The sequence below is a fragment of the Lissotriton vulgaris genome, chromosome 5, assembly GCF_964263255.1.
Source record: "Lissotriton vulgaris chromosome 5, aLisVul1.2, whole genome shotgun sequence".
NCBI lineage: Eukaryota > Metazoa > Chordata > Amphibia > Caudata > Salamandridae > Lissotriton > Lissotriton vulgaris.
Window position 1 is genome coordinate 39,611,423 of NC_141693.1, and position 19,768 is coordinate 39,631,190.

Sequence of the window (19,768 nt, forward strand, 5' to 3'; positions counted from 1 at the left end):
TGATCACAATTTCGTAGGTAACATTTCAAGAGTTATTTCACACTTGAATATTACGACAACAATGTTTGAGTGTAATTCCCTGAACTCAAGCTATTCACAAACATTGCGGTATGAAGTTAAAAATGATGAGATTGAAAGTTCCCACCACAATGAACATTTGACAGGCAGGGTTAAACCGAACAAATGAATCTGCATTTGGAACATTACAAGACCTAAACAGTGTGCACCATCTCAGGGACTGTGAAAGAAAATTGTGTATGTGCGCAAAATCAACTTACGTGATGCATGCATAAAATTGCACCTAGAAACATATTTTGTACAATATTATGAAAGATTGAAATAAGAAAAGAGCTATACATGACATAAATAACACACACAATGAAATAATGATACTCAGAAATAGGCCTGGGGGGAGCTCAAGGAGTTCTACTAACAAGAATTCTGTAGATCGGGCCAAAAACTCAGCGAGATTCTGTGAAATCCAACGTGTGGGCGGAGATGCTCAACAAGCCCAACTCATGCTACATTTTTAACATTTGTATCTCCTAAAGGGGAGTAAGTCTGTTACGGACTGAACGTCTCTGCAATGAATTACCTCCCAGACCATGAATTACCACAAACGCAATAGATTACATTAGACGTGTTGCAGTTGGTTAACTCTTCATGTGTGGTAATTCTTCCTCTATATACAAATTTGTCGCCTTCAAATGTATTCATGCACGAGGTACAATTTCCGCATCGGTGATGCCCTTTAATGAGGGGAAGGGGCAAATGCTCTGGATAGAGAGATTTGGTTTCTTCACTTGGGTGTTTGCTCGCATCAGTTTATCTTTAATGTTTTTGGGTCAGATGTATCAAGCAAAATTGTGATTGTAAATGGTGAATTTTGCAGAATTTCACCATTTACGATCTCAAAATCACTTGCAAAATCAGGAATCCCAAAATTTGCAATTCACTATTTTGCAGACGCATTTAGAGAACCGCAATTTGAGAATCCCTAAATGCTATTCTAGTAGCCATCGCAAATTGCCATATTGCTTTAAGGAATCGCAAATAACCACCAACTTCAAGTTGGTGGTAATTTGCAATTCCCTAGAACAATGCACTTTCTTCATTTTTAGGTCTCGCATGTGTTGCAGGGCAGAGCCCTGCTCCGCCTTCACGAGAGATTTTGTAGGAGAGGATTTTCAGAAGGGGGCTTTAAGCCTCGCCCCTCATTTCTATTGGCCCGTGTCTCCGTTTATGCTAAATGGTGGCCTGCCATTGGAAATTAGGGTTTTTGGTTGTCGCCCTTTGGTTTGCGATCGGACTGGTTTCCCTGCTTCACGGCTGTTGTGAAGCACTTTCTTACCTTTGGGGGCCATGTGTTTAAACGCATGGCCCCATAAATGCAAGAGATCGATGCTTGTTTTCTCTATAGCTGGGTGAGGAAATGGATCTGATGAACTTTGGTTAAAAAATAAAGGAGGTCCCCGCACAGGCTAATAGGGGACTGGGGGGATAGTAAAACTTAAAAATGAGAGACAGGGGTGTCCCCACGCGAGAACAGTCTAAGACTGAGTTTCACACCTAGTTCTTGGGTTCTAGGGTTAATGTTCTATTTTCAAAGAGACATATTTGTGAAGCATGCCACTAATATGGCGGGAAAGGTAAAGTTACAATAATTTGTACTCAACTTCTATCCGTGTATGGTAAGAGCAGCTATGTTTACCCACTCTTCTACTTGCTTATATCCTCAATGATGCCGAAGTTATAGAGAAATGACTATTATACACCCTAGTTCAGGACTACAGTTATTTAGTACTACCCACCATGAACACAATTTTTAGTTTTTAAACAATAGTATAAACAGGAAACAATGTTACAAATATAAAAGGAAAAGGAAAATCTACCACACCATGTGTTACTCTGTCAAACATTTATTGTATATACACATTTTAAAATCTCATCATTACACAGTATACAATTTATCTGATGAACTTTGAACGCCTTAATATGGGGCACATGTACACATCACAACGGAAAAATACATCGGTTCATAGATCCGAGGAGGATCGAGCCCTCAGTCGGAAGAAGCGCTTCTTTTCAAAGTGTCTTCCAGGCACCTGCAGCAGTGCGGGGATGCGTAGAGGTTCAAGAATCGTATGCAGATTGGGGGGCGTTCGCAAGATGGTTCTGGTTGGGGTCTGGGGCCTCTGGAAGTGAAACGCTGATAAATACATCTCCGACTGAACCCACCGGGCTGTCTTAGGCTCGAGGGACTGGTGAAAACTGGCCGTGCGCACTGGTTTTCGCATAATCACGTGACACAATGAGAGAGTGATATAGGCACGCCTGCCTCGGAGATCAGTCCGCATATCAATCCTTATTGTTCAGCACGTACTCTTAAGCCCAGTCGAGCGCCGTGAAGCTGCAGTGCACAGCACTGTACAAAACCGTCTAAATATAAAGCACTGGATTGTAGACGGTTACAATTGTCCGTCTCCATTACTGGCTTCTCTATTCCTCACAGAGCGCTTAGAGAGGAGTCGAAACGCAGCACACAGTGCTTGGAAAAAACACATGAAATACGTAACTGTATTAAACTCTGCTGAAAGACACCCACAGTTTGTGGCTTTAATATCAGAATTCCTTTGCTCTACACCACCCAATCTTGCCTCATGGCTGAAGTCTTCAAATGCTGGTACAACAGGGTCTTCTCATTCACAACAATTACATCAATTTTATGGACGTGGAAATGATGGAAGCCTCGCCTTCTTACTTGGCGCTATAGTCCTGGACATCCAAGAGCTGTTTGATGCCGTTGCTAAGGAATTCCAGGAGTTGCGCTTGGTGGCAACGGATGTATATTTTATTTCTTTCTGCGTGCAAAGCCCTACCAGGATTTGTATCACGTTACCCTCGGGATACCCTGAGGAGTGAGCGGAAGGAGCTACAACCCACCGAGCTATCGCCCGATGTATTGCCCGCACCAAAGCGGGATCAAAATGTCTGAGGACGCGGAACCCCGAGAGGTGCATGGTTGAGCCCCGTCTTCAAGGCGCCGTAGCTTCTCCCCTACTCTGTGTAGGAATACCATCACAACTATTGGTAACGAGGATGGGATTGGGGGGGGGGTGGACGATACGTTAACTAAGGGCCATGAGGGTGAGACCGCAATCACTGTGGAGGATGGCGACCCCGTAACAGCTAGAGAGGAGCCTCAAACCCTAGAGGAAGGGTGTGACTATTACTAGTGGAAGGAGGAAAGAAGGCTAAGATGTCAGTCAATAGGGAGGATTCTGGTTCCCCATCACTGGGGCAGTGGGAGTGGAGGGTGAGATCCTAGGGAGCAGGATGACACGAGGGAGCAGGGTGAGACACTGCGACCTCTGGGCTTTCAGTAAGAACCACCATCTCTCTGCTTAAGGTTTTAGCATTATCCATTCTACTAGGGTGTTGGGGTGTAGAAAAGTGGGTTTCAAAGTACGGTTTGGGGGCAGATGGCGAGGCTAAGAGACAATTCGCAATAGGTTGCGCCGTAGGAATAGCGCCAGGATGAGAGGTATGCGGAAATGTAGGGTTAGGTAAGGGATGTGGGGTACGGCGGTCTCCCCTTGGGAATAGAAGAAAAAAGGAATCTCAGAGTTATCTGTTAGATTTTCCCGAAACAAGATGGTCAGAAATTATTGAAAAAACAATATGTCATGTAGGGGATTAGTTACGCCAAGATTAATGGCCGGTTATTATTCTCAACCTGATGAAAACATTCAAAAATCAATGATCCGCTTCTGATGACTCCCGGACCGGCCTTTTTGCATCCATCCCTCTACACCACCCTGGCATGTATTTCTCACTCTCACACGCATGGCTCGATGAGCGACATCCCTGTGAGATATGGACCTCACGCACTCCCTCTGGTATTGTGTCTCACTCACATTACACAAGGTTCGATGGCCGACACCTCCAGGAGCTATGGACCTCGCGTCACGCCGCAGGTTGTGGTCTCGCATACCCAGTATTGGATGTTTGACATATGTAAGAGATGTAGATCTCACGCCATCTCTGGGGGTGGGTGCACTCACGTACCCAGGGCTGGGTGTCTGACACATGTATGAGATGTGGATCTCAAGACATCTCTGGGGGAGGGTGCACTCACGTACCCAGGGCTGGGTGTCTGACACATGTAGGAGATGTGGACCTCATGACATCTCTGGGGGTGGGTACACTCACGTACCCAGGGCTGGATGTCTGGCACGTGTAGGAGATGTGGATCTCATGAGGGGGTGGGTGCACTCACGTACCAAGGGCTGAGGGTCTGACACATGTTGGAGATGTGGATCTCATGACATCTCTGGGGGTGGGTGCACTCACGTACCAAGGGCTGGGGGTCTGACACATGTAGGAGATGTGGATCTCATGACATCTCTGGGGGTGGGTGCACTCACGTACCCAGGACTGGGTGTCTGACATATGTAGGAGATGTGGATCTCTTGACATCTCTGGGGGTGGGTGCACTCACGTACCCAGGGCTGGGTGTCTGGCACATGTAGGAGATGTGTATCTCACACCATCTCTGGGGGTGGGTGCACTCGCGTACCCAGGGCTGGGTGTCTGACATATGTAAGAGATGTGGATCTCATGCCATCTCTGGGGGTGGGTGCACTCACGTACCCAGGGCAGGATGTCTGGCACGTGTAGGAGATGTCAATCTCATGACATCTCTGGGGGCGGGTGCACTCACGTACCCAGGGCTGGGTGTCTGACATATGAAGGAGATGTGGATTCCACGCCATCTCTGGGGGTTGGTGCACAAACGTACCCAGGGCTGGGTGTCTGACATATGTAGGAGATGTGGATCTCACGCCATCCCTGTCGGTAGAAGTGGTACTCACGTACCCAGGGCTGGGTGTCTGACATATGTAGGAGATGTGGATCTCATGACATCTCTGGAGGTGGGTACACTCACGTACCCAGGGCTGGATGTCTGGCACGTGTAGGAGATGTGGATCTCATGAGGGGGTGGGTGCACTCACGTACCCAGGGCTGGGGGTCTGACACATGTAGGAGATGTGGATCTCATGACATCTCTGGGGGTGGGTGCACTCACATACCCAGGGCTGGATGTCTGGCACGTGTAGGAGATGTGGATCTCATGACATCTCTGGGGGTGGGTGCACTCACGTACACAGGGCTGGGTGTCTGACATATGTAAGAGATGTGGATCTCTTGACATCTCTGGGGGTGGGTGCACTCACATACCCAGGGCTGGGTGTCTGGCACATGTAGGAGATGTGGATCTCACACCATCTCTGGGGGTGGGTGCACTCGCGTACCCAGGGCTGGGTGTCTGACATATTTAGGAGATGTGGATCTCATGCCATCTCTGGGGGTGGGTGCACTCACGTACCCAGGGCAGGATGTCTGGCACGTGTAGGAGATGTGAATCTTATGACATCTCTGGGGGCGGGTGCACTCACGTACCCAGGGCTGGGTGTCTGACATATGAAGGAAATGTGGATTCCACGCCATCTCTGGGGGTTGGTGCACTCACGTACCCAGGGCTGGGTGTCTGACATATGTAGGAGATGTGGATCTCACGCCATCCCTGTTGGTAGAAGTGGTACTCACGTACCCAGGGCTGGGTGTCTGACATATGTAGGAGATGTGGATCTCATGACATCTCTGGGGGTGGGTACACTCACGTACCCAGGGCTGGATGTCTGGCACGTGTAGGAGATGTGGATCTCATGAGGGGGTGGGTGCACTCACGTACCCAGGGCTGGGGGTCTGACACATGTAGGAGATGTGGATCTCATGACATCTCTGGGGGTGGGTGCACTCACGTACCCAGGGCTGGATGTCTGGCACGTGTAGGAGATGTGGATCTCAAGACATCTCTGGGGGTGGGTGCACTCACGTACACAGGGCTGGGTGTCTGACATATGTAAGAGATGTGGATCTCTTGACATCTCTGGGTGAGGGTGCACTCACGTACCCAGGGCTGGGTGTCTGACATATGTAGGAGATGTGGATCTCTTGACATCTCTGGGGGTGGGTGCACTCACGTACCCAGGGCAGGGTGTCTGACATATGTAGGAGATGTGGATCTCATGACATCTCTGGGGGTGGGTGCACTCACGTACCCAGGGCTGGGTGTCTGACATGTGTAGGAGATGTGGATCTCATGACATCTCTGGGGGCGGGTGCCCTCATGTACCCAGGGCTAGATGTCTGACATATGTAGGAGGTGTGGAACTCACACCTCCCGTGGGAGCTGAGGTCTTCTCTTACACAGGACTAGATGGCCAACATTCTGAATAGATATGGACCTGGGTCTCACCCACCCAGGGTTGCATTTCTGGGATGTGCAGTAAATGTGTCTCTCACGCCTCCCTCCCCCGGGGAGTTGCAGTCTCACTCACACACACAGGGTTCGATGACCGGCACCGTCGAGGGATATGTGTTGGGGTCTCACTTACATAGCAAAACCAGGGTTGAATCGCTGATGTATGTACTTATGTAGTAGATGTGGATATTATACCACTCCTGGCAGTTGAGGTCATACTCGCACACACACAGGGCCGGATGTCTGACATATGTAAGAGATGTGAATCTCACGCCACCCGTGGGAGCTGAGGTCTCACTCACATGTATAGGGCTCCTTGGCCAACATCCTCGATAGATATGGACCTCGCGCCATGCTTGTGGGTTGTGGTCTCACACATACCCGGGGCCGGATGTCTGGCATATGTAGGAGATTTGGATCTCACGCCTCCTTGGGAGTTGCTGTCTCACTCACACACTAAGGTTTCGATAGCCGCCGTCGTCAAACAAGTATTTGCAATGCAATCGGTCTCTCATTTGTGGAAGTTTTAATTTTTGGCGTTGTAAATGATTTTGGTTTTTTATTTATGTTTAGTTGTTTGGAGTGGAGTGGATGTATGTTGTTTGAAGTGGAATTATGCGGTTTGAATTGGAACTATTCGTTTTTGAATTGTTTGAGCTGGAATTCTGTGGTATGTAGTGTATTTGTGTGTTGTAAATATGTGGTATGGTGAATAGATAGGGTGAGAGCTGTATAAAATACATAGAAAGTAAGAATGAGAGGGATAGGTAGTTTGTGTATGAAGAGGTTTAGCGAAGGAAGAAAATGAAAGGAGACAAAAGAAGGAATTGGTGAACGAGAAGGATAGGGAGTATGAGGAGAAGAAGAGTGGTGTTGAGGTGATGTAAGTAATGAAGAGAAGGGAAGGAGGTAAGGAAAAGAAGGAGCGAGGAAGGAAGCGACTGTAATCAAGTGATATCTGATGAAAAGGAAGGACATAATGTGTTAGAGCCTGGATGTAATGGAGAAGAATGAGAGAGAAAAGAGGACTAGAAGATTGTATCATAGAAAGGTAGGAAAGGAGTGGAGTGGAGTGGAGTGAAGTGGGGTGGGGTGGGGTGGAGTGGAGTGGAGTGGAGTGGAGTGGAGTGGAGTGGAGTGGAGTGGAGTGGAGTGGAGTGGAGTGGAGTGGAGTGGAGTGGAGTGGAGTGGAGTGGAGTGGAGTGGGGTGGGGTGGGGTGGAGTGGAGTGGAGTGGAGTGGAGTGGAGTGGAGTGGAGTGGAGTGGAGTGGAGTGGAGTGGAGTGGAGTGGAGTGGAGGCAGAAGGAGGCCAGTAATGCTGGACGAATACTGTGCTTCATACTATGATTTTTGTTTTTAGGCTGACATATCGGTTCTCCTGTTCTAAATCTTACTTTCAGAGAACTTAAGCCCAAGTTTAACTATATGCCATGTCTAAGCCCTGTTTCTGAATTTGTTTTGGGATCAGAGCCACAACATATAAACCAGCAGACACAGTGGAACTATAGAAACTCCATAAGAGACAAAGATATTGACATATAAATATCCCTAGAAATTAGGTTCTCATCCACAATTTAATGTAGCATTTCATTTATGTCCTATGTTGTCTAAACTTAGAAGTGATAGGTGAAAACTTAGGAAGCGAGCAGCAATGCTGTGGCCAGACGTCATCTTCAATTTGCAGCGCCTCGAGGAAAATTCCTTTTTTAGCTAATTAACAGCTGTGTTGGATTATGGGTATTTTGTGACATTCTTTTAGGGTTAATGTCTACAAGCACTGCCCGCTTCAATGACAAGTGGGTGCAGTTCAGGAGTGCATAACAGGTGGCGCAGAGACAGGACTGCAGCATTTAATATGGTGTGAGTGCCCCAGAGTTGGTATTTACATTACCTATGAGTAGGCCACTGAAAGTATGCGTTAGGGGAGGACCCAATTATGCGTTAGGTCTAACTAAATTAGGCACAAAGAAAAGGCAAATGCTGCAGCATAATGCAGTACATTTTGTGTTAGCATTAACTCCTAACGTTGGCAATTTTACAGGTTAACACTACCTCATTTGGAGCAATTTTGACCCAAAAACAACGAGTTGAAGCAAGACTCGTGGCGGCACCAGCTCTTGAGATCAGCCGGAACCAGTGACTGCGTCTTGACGAGGACGGGTTATTTCTGAGATTCAGAGAAAGAGCTGGAATCAGTCCAGGGGAGAGGGGTGGGGGGGTGGGCTACTGCCTGCGAGTGTGATCGGAGACCATAGAATACAATGCAGGGAGTGGTGACCACATATTATATGAGGTGCTATGATGAGATGGCAGAATGGGGCGTGGGGGCGGGGGTAGAGGTGCAGAGGTGGTAGAAGCGAAAATCGAGGAGTGACCGCCCTAGGATTGTGTAAATGTGTGGTAAATGTAGCGCTTTTATTGCTCAGGCACTAAGCATGGAGCGCCCCCGAAAGAACATGGTGTGTGCGTGTGTGTGTGTGTGCGCGTGTGTGTGCGTGCGAGCGTGTCGGTCTGAACGCTAGGTTGCATCAGACACGGAGCTAAGGGGGCAGCGTGCACGGGTGCGGGTGTCATGCACCAGGAGGCACCACAGACTTTGTACCATGATTGCCCTGGTGCGGGAGAGGCCCCGCACACCCCTGCACTGCTGAGAGGTATGCAGGGCGTGTAATGTAAGCAGGGCGGTGAGGTGAGCGCCCGCCGGTCATCTCCCGTGGGCTCAGAGCCACGGGGCCTGCCGTGCTTGGAGGGTCACCCCTCCCCTCTTCTCACTGCTCCTCGCCCTCACTAAGCACAAGACTGTGTGTGGAGTTTAGAGTAATCTGCGGTGAGACGACGAGCATCAGGCAGCCACATTCGAAAGGGCCCGGACTTTAATGGCGTAACAGGAGCACCATTGAAAGAAGAACTTGTACCCTCTGTGCCATATAAGATCAGCTAGACAAGAGGCAAGGATGTATTTGTACATCTTTAGTATTAGCACTGCTGCGAGATTTAGAGGTGCAAGCAAGAGGTGCCCCCTACTTTTGGGTTTGCAGAAGGGGAGCACTTGTCGGGTCACGGGGCCCTGGTGCTGCTGCACCTGCTGCACCGAGGTGGCAGGGGTCTCTGTGGAGCCGGATGCACGGATTGCCTTGGGGAGTCGAGTACCAGGGGTCCAATGACATTTGGAAGGCAGGAGGGGTCTCTCCTTTCTCTGGTTCATTCTTTCCTGCTTGGAGGTGGCCGTGTGAGTGCTTAATTTGTAAAATATGAAGTGCAGGTGCTCAAATCTTTGTCGGAGGCCACACCTACTTTTCTCTGGCTCCACCCACTTCCTTCATTGGCCCCACCCACTTTCTATATTAGCTCCACCCACTTCCTCAACTGGCACTGCAAAAAGACAGATGCATTTCAGCAAAGGAGCCTTCCTCATAGTAAGGTTTGATAGGAGGTTCCCCTACTACTTCTACTTCTAGGAACATCCAGGCTAGTGTCCGGCGCTCAATATTTCATCAGCCTCAAATCACACATGCAGTCTGTCTTAAAAAAACATTATTACCTAGCTGCAGGCAGGTTAGACAAGCACGACGTTCTGATAATACAGCGCTCTAAATGGGATTTTACAGCCACAAGAAACTCACTAAAAGAGATATCACAGAAATACTCCTCAGTCCTGAAGCAGCACCCAGGCGGTGTAAAATGCACTGAATGCATTGGGCTCAAATAATTAACTGTAGCTCATGAGAAGCTGCAGTTAAACATACCTAATGAAGTATTTGCACAAGTCATCCACAGCCCCAGCCTGTGCCTGTACCTCCCTGAGCTGAAGATTCCTAAAATAAGAACCTCTTTCCCAGTACTGCTCTCTCCACAAGCCCAGGCTTTCCCTCCTGGCCCTGAATATTCCTGGCATAGGAGCATCTTTCCATAGTCCCAGCCTATCGCCTCCCACAGCACTGCTGTTATCAGAACACCTGTGACCTGTGCACACCCCCGGGGTAGCTCCCTCTGGCAGCTGTCCCTGTTCTAGGAACCTCTCTCCACAGTCCCATGCTGCCTCTTTTGTTGCAGCATTGTCTAGTAAGAGCCTCTCTCTGCCTCTCTTCTCCTTCAGACCCTCTGTAGCCTGCTGCACCCCACCAAGGACCCTCCTGCTCGCTGCCAGAAGTTTGAGGTGAACCTCTTTGCCCAGGGCCGGTGCCAGCACTTCTTCCTTTAGCCTGCTGCCTGAGGTACCACCGGCTGGGCCACGGGGCTCAGCCTGGTATGGGCTGGCCTCAGCCACCATGACTATTTCAACAGGAGTCTGGGAAGTGGGAACAGACACCGCTGCAGGGGGTGCGTTCTCTCGAATTACATGAATGTGGATGAATGTCGCACACGTTTCTACAAATTACTCTTAGTACTGCGATATGTGTGTTGCTCTGTTTTAATGCCTGCCAAGCATTTGCAATGAACTTTGAAATAAGGCCTAACCCCACAAGCGCTGCTAGGACTACAGTGCGCACTACTGACTCTGAATTATAAGCATTCAAACAAAACTTTTCAATTTGATCAGCTATGTATTTAATACATTTTCATATGCTTAGGCCATCAATAAAATTAAATAGTCCATAAATCAATTCATGTTAAACTTTCAATGTTGCTTTTTTGAAATATTTCATGAACCACCACCCAATGCATTTCGGGACATTCTTGACCCTTCGTCAGGGGTGGCACTACTAAATGTTGGAATTGCAATAATTGCAATAATGTGATATTGGGGAATACATTATCACATCCTAGGACAGGTGAAAAAATACCACTATATCATACGTCAGATTGCAATACTGAGTTCATTGTTTACTCAATCAAATGTCCGTGTGGACTTCTGTATGTAGGTAAAACTACAAGAAGATTCAAAACAAGATTATCTGAACATAAAAGTCGCATACGTAACCAAAATTGTACATCACCATTGGCAGTACATTGGATTGACAAAAAACATACGATTGCGCAAATTAAATGTCAGATCATTGAAGTAGTACCCCGGTATGAAGGCAGAGATAATGATCAGACCCTTCTCCGTAGAGAGGCTTTCTGGATCAAAAAACTACAGACTTTGACGCCATCAGGGTTAAATGACAAATTTGAAATTAGTTGTTTCTTATAACACATTTCAGCTGGCTTGATGACAGTGTCAATAAGCCTCTACGAATCCTTTTAAATACACCAGTCAAACACATCTGACTACATATTAGTTGTTTATACCATAATGGATAGGGTTAGTAATCATTGTGTATACCTATGAAAGTCTATTTCTGTGTATATAGTAGGTGTAAATAGCAGGCAGGTAATTCACAATTATTTTGATGTTATCATAATGAATGACAAGGTGTAAATAGCAGGCAGGCAGTTTAGAATTATGATTTTTTCAGTTTAAACACACACTAGTATTATGTTCGCGGTTCCTGTATTCAATAACACCTCTGGTCATGTAACTGCGAGAAACACAGTGTCCCTTTAGGATGTTGTTCGTTGCATAAAGTTATTTCCGGTTGAATTATGACGCTTGGTTTTTTGTAGTGCCGGCTTTCCATGATCGAGAATATAGTGACACATGTGGGAGTTGAAATACCATTTGCGTAACAGTGAGACGTGTTTTATATTTAAGAATAACTTGCGCGTAGCCATAACAATATTTAGAGGCGATATTTTGATTCAAGTGTAGTCTGTTGTTGATCGCGAGTAATTACCCGGAAACATTGCATATAACCCGAGTACGATGACACGGAAGTGCATCGTTGAAACAGCAAGGCGGGTCAGTTCGGAGCTGCTTGAATTGAGAATAGGTAAGCGTGAGTGTTAGTTGTTTCGCGTTTACTTACTAGGCATATTTTTAAAGGTACTGATGTTACCGTTATTCCTGCAGGCACAGATGAATATTTAACCTCCTACAGATGGGTTACATATGTTCGTCTTGAGAGAGGTGAGCTTCTAAATTACTGGTCACACGTTATGTCTCTATTGTAATCGCGTTGGTACTGACGACAGATACTTGTTCCCTAACAGAGTCGTCTACATTTTATATTTTTGGTTGCTGATCCACGACGTTCGTCTTTTTCTTGATTAAGGTGAGCACGTGTTGAGTTAACGCGCAGTTGTAGGTCTGTTTTCTCCATATCAATCAGTTATAGTGATTGTTTATTTTCGCACGTGCTTCTTTCAGATAGCGTCCCTCACATCTTGACGAGGTATGTTTTGGTCATATTGCTATCAGCCCAATAGTGGTTTCAGTCATATGATTATGTATTTCTCACATACTTTTGATCTGATCATTTATTTCATGACTGTGATGACGCCTGTATTTATTGTGAATTATCATAAAGTTCTGAAGTTTGAAAGGCAATAACACGCTGCCGAATATTTGAAAATTTGAAAACGTTGCCTAACTGTTAATTTTTTGTGAATATGCAGTCTGGCATTGTTTTACTTGGTTTCCTTGCTCTTTTTAGTTGTCAACTGGAACCCCTGACGAAGGGACAAGAATGTCCCGAAATGCATTGGGTGGTGGTTCATGAAATATTTCAAAAAAGCAACATTGAAAGTTTAACATGAATTGATTTATGGAATATTTAATTTTATTGATGGCCTAAGCATATGAAAATGTATTAAATACATAGCTGATCAAATTGAAAAGTTTTGTTTGAATGCTTATAATTCAGAGTCAGTAGTGTGCACTGTAGTCCTAGCAGCCCTTGTGGGGTTAGGCCTTATTTCTCTGGAATTACGCCACCTCTCTCTGACCCCAGAGTCTCTTACTGTCTGTGACTGTGACCAAAGACCCCTCTGTGCCACCTTAGCCGCCCTCGCACACACTGTGGCTTCGCCGGTGATGCCTCTCTGACCCCTGAGTCTAGCACTCTCTGCGACCCCCCAGTGATGTCTCTCTGCGTGCCGTCTGCCCCCGTGTCTGGTGGTACTGTCTGAGGCTGCGAGGCACCAGTTCTGTCCCCCTGCCCCCTGCCCCAAGTGTGGTATTCTGTGGCCTCTGTGATGTCGCTGTGACTCTGCTCCTTGAGGCTGGCACTGTCTGAGGCACCAGTGTGTCCCACTATGAGTGATCCTTTCTTGTGAGCAAAATCAAGCAATGAAGACGAGGGAATCATATAGATATCAGGAATTGCACCCATTTGAGTCTAGCTGCTAATGTTTCAGATTGCTTATGTGTGACATTTTCATACATTCAGTGGATTTATGAGTCATTCAATGACTAAATGTGTGGCACTTTCTTGCGACCAAAATCATGAAATGAATTCAATGGAAATAGACAAATATCAGTAATCACACTCATTTGAGCAACAAGAAATTTGAACTCTGCAGCAGGTGCTTTTAAGGCGATTATTTAATTTCTAAAAAACCAGCACCCTCCACCACAAACTCAGCTTCAGTTGTGGCTGAACCACATGTAACAAAGGGATCTCTGTGACAAAAGCTGCAACCCACTGAGCTATCCACATACAATACAGTTAAATACAATATGCCGGTACCAGTAGTTATATTAACCCCCTGGGCTACTCCATGGTTAAAGTAAAAACTGAAACTGCCACTAGATAAAATTTTGACCTCTCTCCAGCGGGAACATTAATCACCTGCCTCATCTCTGACATAGCAAGTCTCTTTGCACTGGGAAAATAAAGGCTGCTGCTTCATTGTGCCACTGTCAATCACGGATATTTAACACTTTTCACTAATAAATCATAAAAGCTGCTAGTTTAGAGAAAATTTCCACCTTCGATGGCACTGCATTTACAGCACAGAGAGAAAACATTAGTGTGCCCATTTTCCAAGGCACTATGCCGTGCTGGGGCCCCCTCCCCATTCTAGTAACAAACATACCATGTCATCAGACAGTAGCATATTAATAAATTAATATCTGATTTACCCGAATCTCTTTATAGCTGTCGGAATGATCCACGGAGAGGAGCTGCTGGCGTGGCACTGTGGCACTATCTTGCCTCTTCAGAGTTTGAGAGCGAGCCATGCTGTCTTGCCTCAATCTGTGCCACCTGCTCTCACTATGACCCAGACTCAGCACAAGTTGGGCTCTGCCTGGACAGGGCACAGCAAAAGAACATGTGGAGGTCAGGAAGCAGGGCCGGACTGGGAACCAGAACCGGCCCTGGCAAAGTGCTCGGCCGGCCCCCCTCCCCCCTTCCGTGAGGAGAGGGGAGGGGGAGAGGTGCGACCGCGCTCTGTGACAGGGCACAGCAAAAGAACATGTGGAGGTCAGGAAGCAGGGCCGGACTGGGAACCAGAACCGGCCCTGGCAAAGTGCTCGGCCGGCCCCCCTCCCCCCTTCCGTGAGGAGAGGGGAGGGGGAGAGGTGCGACCGCGCTCTGTGACAGGGCCGTTTTTCGGCCGCTTTTGTTACAGGGCCGTTTTTGCAGCATAACGGCCCTATAACAAAAACGGCCCCAGGGGCCCAAAACCGTCCCCCAACCATGCGGCCCACCGTGGGATTGCCCGGTGCTCTCAACGGCCAGTCCGGGCCTGTCAGGAAGAAGTGAAGACCGGCTTCCTCCTTTAACTCTGGGCCATGCAGCAGGAGTTTTCCTCGGTGCTTTGGGGCCCGGTTTGCAGACAGGAAATTCAACATCCTGCCACAGAATGCGCGCCGACCGGACATGGCTCCTCTGCAACAGTGTGTCCATGTGGGACCTGACACTACCCGGGGAACAGTAGCAGAAAGCAGGTTTGACTGCACAAGTTTAAAAAGCGTGGTATTTGATCATGCATTTCATTAGGAACATACTTGTCTCTGCAGAAAGCAGTTAGAGACGAGCCTGCAGCATTCTCCTCAACAATAGTATTGTCTGGACACCGACCCTCCCGCAAGGAGAAAATACTACTGGAAGTGTGAATCTTCCGCCCTTGCTTGCCCCTGACAACATTTCTATAAATGAAAGCAATACCAAGCATACGCTGCACGGCGCACCCCATCCTCCTGAGCTCATCAGATCCCATACTGTGGATCAGACTGTAAATCGGTCAATCCCTCCCCGGGGGCTGCTAATGGAAACTTTCAATCGGATCAATCGCCGCTGGGATGTCAGGATGCCCCCCGCCCCCTGGCCCCGTGCATTTATTATTTTAATTAAGTGGAGAGGATCTGATGCCAGAGAGCAGCCCCGCCCTGTAAACTTGACTCTGAAGGGGAAGGGCTGGGGGCTTGGGGGTCCTGAGCAGAGGGGTGCCCTGCCCCCGCACTGTAAACGTGACTCTGAAGGGCTGGGGGCCCAGGGGCGTGTGTGTGTCCCCTCGGCTCATTGATCGATTAGCTCTTGTTAGCACTCAGTGCAGGATATTCAAATGAGCTCGGAGGATTGCCCATGACCACGAGACAGGCCTCCTTTATTCTCGTGCCACAACAACACCGTTCCCAGGGCCCTTCTGGGCCCCGCCCCCCTCTCAGCGGGCAATTATCTCGAAATTTGGGTACCACGAGTCTAGGGGCTCCGGCAGCCTATGAGAAATGGCAGAGTTACACAGAGGGGACACCACCGAGAAACTCAGACCACGAAACTGTGATCTAGCTTTGAGTAGCGCCTGCCTATTGCCTTGCACTTCGAAGCACGAGGCATAGCAGAGTGTGATCATCGCGGTCACCCCTGCTGTGACCCCAAATTGTGCGAGATGCTGTAGACCCTGCCCTGTAAATTAAGTGCGGTAAGCACCGGCACAAATTAAGCGAGGGCTGTAAATTAAGTGCCGGTGCTAAGCACCGGAAAGCACCGGCACAAATTAAGCTAAGCGGGGGGTGCGGCTGCGGAATGGGGGTTTTCAGGATGCTATGGTAGTTACTAGTGAAAGGTTTTGGGCTTCAAGCTTCTTAGCTGGCATTTTTCCGTGGGGAGAGTGTTTCCTGAAAGGGGGTGGCGTAGACAGAAAGGCATACATGGTTGAATTAAATGTATTTTTAAAGTCCCCTAACTGAGCTGGGGTTTGTGGTGCCTTTCACAGTATTTTTAGGTGTCGTTCTACGGGCCGCATTTCTTTTTAGTTTTATAAAGCGCAAACTCGACTTTACGGTATCACAGCGATTTACACCAGCACAAGTTGCGTTACAGACTGATATATTATTTTCTTTAGAGGCAGGGACAGAGTCTGTCTTAAAGTACTAGGGCGGCCGACATTGGAGCTGAGGAAGCAGGTTCGAGCCTGACCGGAGGCTCAAGCCTCCTCTGATTCTGGGCAAATCCCTTCATTTCCCCGTGCCTAAAAATGAATGTGTTAATCTGTAAGGCAAATGGTGCCCATGTAAAGCGCTCTGATACCTTCCAGTCGAGTTCACGTTTAGAAAATAAAATATGGATTTGCCTAGAATCACAGGATGTTTCATCCTGCCGCCAGACTTGAACCTGGTTCCCCAGCTCTGAGGTCGCCGCGTTAGCCATTAAGCCACACCCTCTAAGATCAGCCGCATGTCTAGAATGTCGGCGGCCTTCAATGTACAGAAAGACATTTGTAACTGTAGTGAGGGCTGGGCCTTCTTACTTACACTGCTAGGTTAGCATGCGCTTATTAGAAGTTTAAACGCCATTTTACCCTTTTGCTGCTTTTGCACACAACACTGCATATAACTGTTGCTGTAAGTTCGGCTGCGTGAAATGCTTCACATGAGAATGGCTTGTTTTCAGCATCCCTAGACTTACATTATGACTCTAGTCTGCACACTGAGAGCTAAAGCCTCCAAGGTTATCATAACAAGGTAGCTGTTGTTCTGGCTCGGCTCACGTTTTAGCCCTAACATACATGCAGCTGCTGCAGCCAACGTAATTCTGGCGCCTTTAATAATTCACTGTAAGCATGATTTCAGGCACTTGGAAGCATTCTGTTTCCAGATAAACAGAGAGCTTTTGTAGATCCTGATGTGATTCACGCCTGCTCATCTTAGAGGTATGGGGTCCCCCAAACAAGCCTAAGAGACCTTCTATATTTTATAAAACATAGTTCCTATCTAGGGAGGGTGTTATACTAGGCACTATAATACCCGTTTTCACCATCATTGTAATATGATTTCTCCTTTTGTGTTTTATGGAATTGTAACAATGCTGATCATAATATTTCTGACTATATGTCTGCTTATGTTAGCCAAGATACTGCATCTGAGAGCACGTTGTTAAAATAAATGTTTTAAACTTTCCCGTGTCTCTTTTTTACTCGTTATGTGTGGTGGACTGGTATGAGACTATAACGAAAGAGTGTTCTTGCTTCTCACCATTCCTGTAATGGTCCTAAGTTGCATGTTCTTGTCTAATCATTGGTTCATTTGCTATAGGACAAAGAGCTAATGTGACACTGATGCTATCTGGTTAGGGTTTCTAGGCACTAAGGTGAGTTTTTTGGTACACCACAATTCACTGGGGTCCTGGGTCTCTGTGCACAGTTCTGTGTAGGAGCAGAATCCCTGCGACATAACTTTCAAGTTAAAAGAGCAGAAAATGCTGTAAATTAGCTAACAATAGCATGTGCGTTCATACACAATGACTCTGGCCTGATAATAAGGGAGTCGACTGCAGATGTGACGCTGAAGTAGTCTCGATGAGATTGAGGTGCACAATCACAACGCACAGGGCTTGTGGGTGGGTGTTAGGATGCTCGCTCATGACGCACAGATGTGGGGTGTCGTACTCACTGTACGCAGATGTGCGAGGACTATTTGTATTGTTCTCATGTTAGATGCATGCTTGGGGAAGCAAAACAAAATGAATCACCACTCAAGGGCAGTCCATTTCCCCGGAGCCAGATTGCTGAGTGCCGAAACAGAGACCAGAGAGAGCGTTCCGCTGGCTCCAGTAGGGAACATTCCAGGTGGTTCTTAGTGTCAAAGTGCCTCAACCAGGGAGTTTAAGTCCCCCACAGCGCCGATCTCACCAGTAGGCTCGTGCCAGTTTGTTTATAACCTTCCCCTTCCTGGCATCCTTCAACTGAAATGAAGACAGAAACACACCACCAGTGGATATAGTTCGCCCAAATATGGTAACTGCTTATAAGCCTGAGAGCTCAGCAACCTTACAAGAGGTGGACAGAAATAATAAGCAGCCTTGCTTCACAGGGCCTCATCTTGCGCCAGTTTTCATATAGCATCTTCAAAATAAACCTAGCAAGCTATGGAATGCGAATGTTGCTTCGAAAGGCTGTGCCCTTCATCTGGCACTCGGTGTGTTAGCATCAGTGATGGTGAAAAACAATTTAAATCTGTTCTTTCCCATGTTGTCCAAGTACCTCTCACTGTAAATCAGTGACAGAGGAAATGCATGAGTCTGTAACTGACAGCGCTTTGTGAGTGCGATTCCTATAACGTTGTATGTGCGTGAGTACAGATGTGTGTACACACACACATGTGCACAAACACCCTTCACGATTGCCCATTATAGGGGGCTCCACCAATTATATTTGTGGCCAGTTGCATCTCCTTCCCCTGTCCCCAAGCCCTTAGAAATCACTTCTAGAAATACCGCTGTGGCTGTAAACATCTGCGCTGTTTCAGGTCCACATCCCACTGAGGTCTACTCGGCCTATCATCCTTCGGAGGTCGATAAAACGAGTGCTCTGTCTTCTATGCGAGCGTGGCTCTGCAGCACCATTTGTACAGCGCCTAGGCACTTTGGAAAGAGTGCGCCCAGAGCGGTGGCACCCAGCTGAGAACAGATGTGAATGCTGGGAGCAGTGAATGAGTAGCTGTATTCCTGAGGGCGGGGAGGGCGTCTCCTCTCAGGAGTTCACCGATATTTAACCACAAGGGCAGACGCCCACTTTGGGACAGAGCGCTGGCTCACAAGCACGTGCCTCTTACCTTAAAAATGCACGGTATGGGGGGAACGTGTGGCAAAAACAGTTTACAAAGACTAAAATATATATTTTAAAAAAAGAGCACGGTATTGTCACCAATACACCGGGATTAAATGTGGGCGAAATTGCGTTTTCCCCACTTGAGACATGCACCACTTTGGTGAAACGTGAGTGTAATATGTGAAATACTCCTGGGCTGTTGCCTGCCGAAAGCTGAGCTCGAGCGGCCCTTGCATGCAGACCCCAGGCCGGACACCAGCTCCACTTATCTCCCACACAGAAGCTACAACGCACAGCAGGTTCATAGTTTGTGTCAGACATTTTCCGCTGCAGGAAGAAGAAGAACGAGGACCGTCTCCCTCTTCCTGCCACACTGAAGTGCAAAACTGCACCCATGCCCAACTCTTCCACAAATACCCCCAGTACCCGGACTGGGGCAGCGGTGTGGACAGACACCAGATCAAGTGAGGACAGGCCAGTGGTGGTGGTGGGTAGCAATGGATGTTAGAAGCAGAGAGACGCTCAGTGGCACAGTCACAGCTCACAAACACGCTGCACAAGCAGACACAAGGAGCTGACACAAAGCAGCATCCCTAGGCACATGTTAAAACAAGACCCCATTAT

General features: G+C 47.6%; 1 protein-coding gene across 4 annotated transcripts in view; it reads right to left on the reverse strand.

Moving 5' to 3' along the window:
• The window catches only part of LOC147710072 (butyrophilin subfamily 1 member A1-like), a 386,132-nt gene that overhangs the window by 82,517 nt on the left and 283,847 nt on the right, over positions 1 to 19,768 (reverse strand). The window lies entirely within an intron of this gene.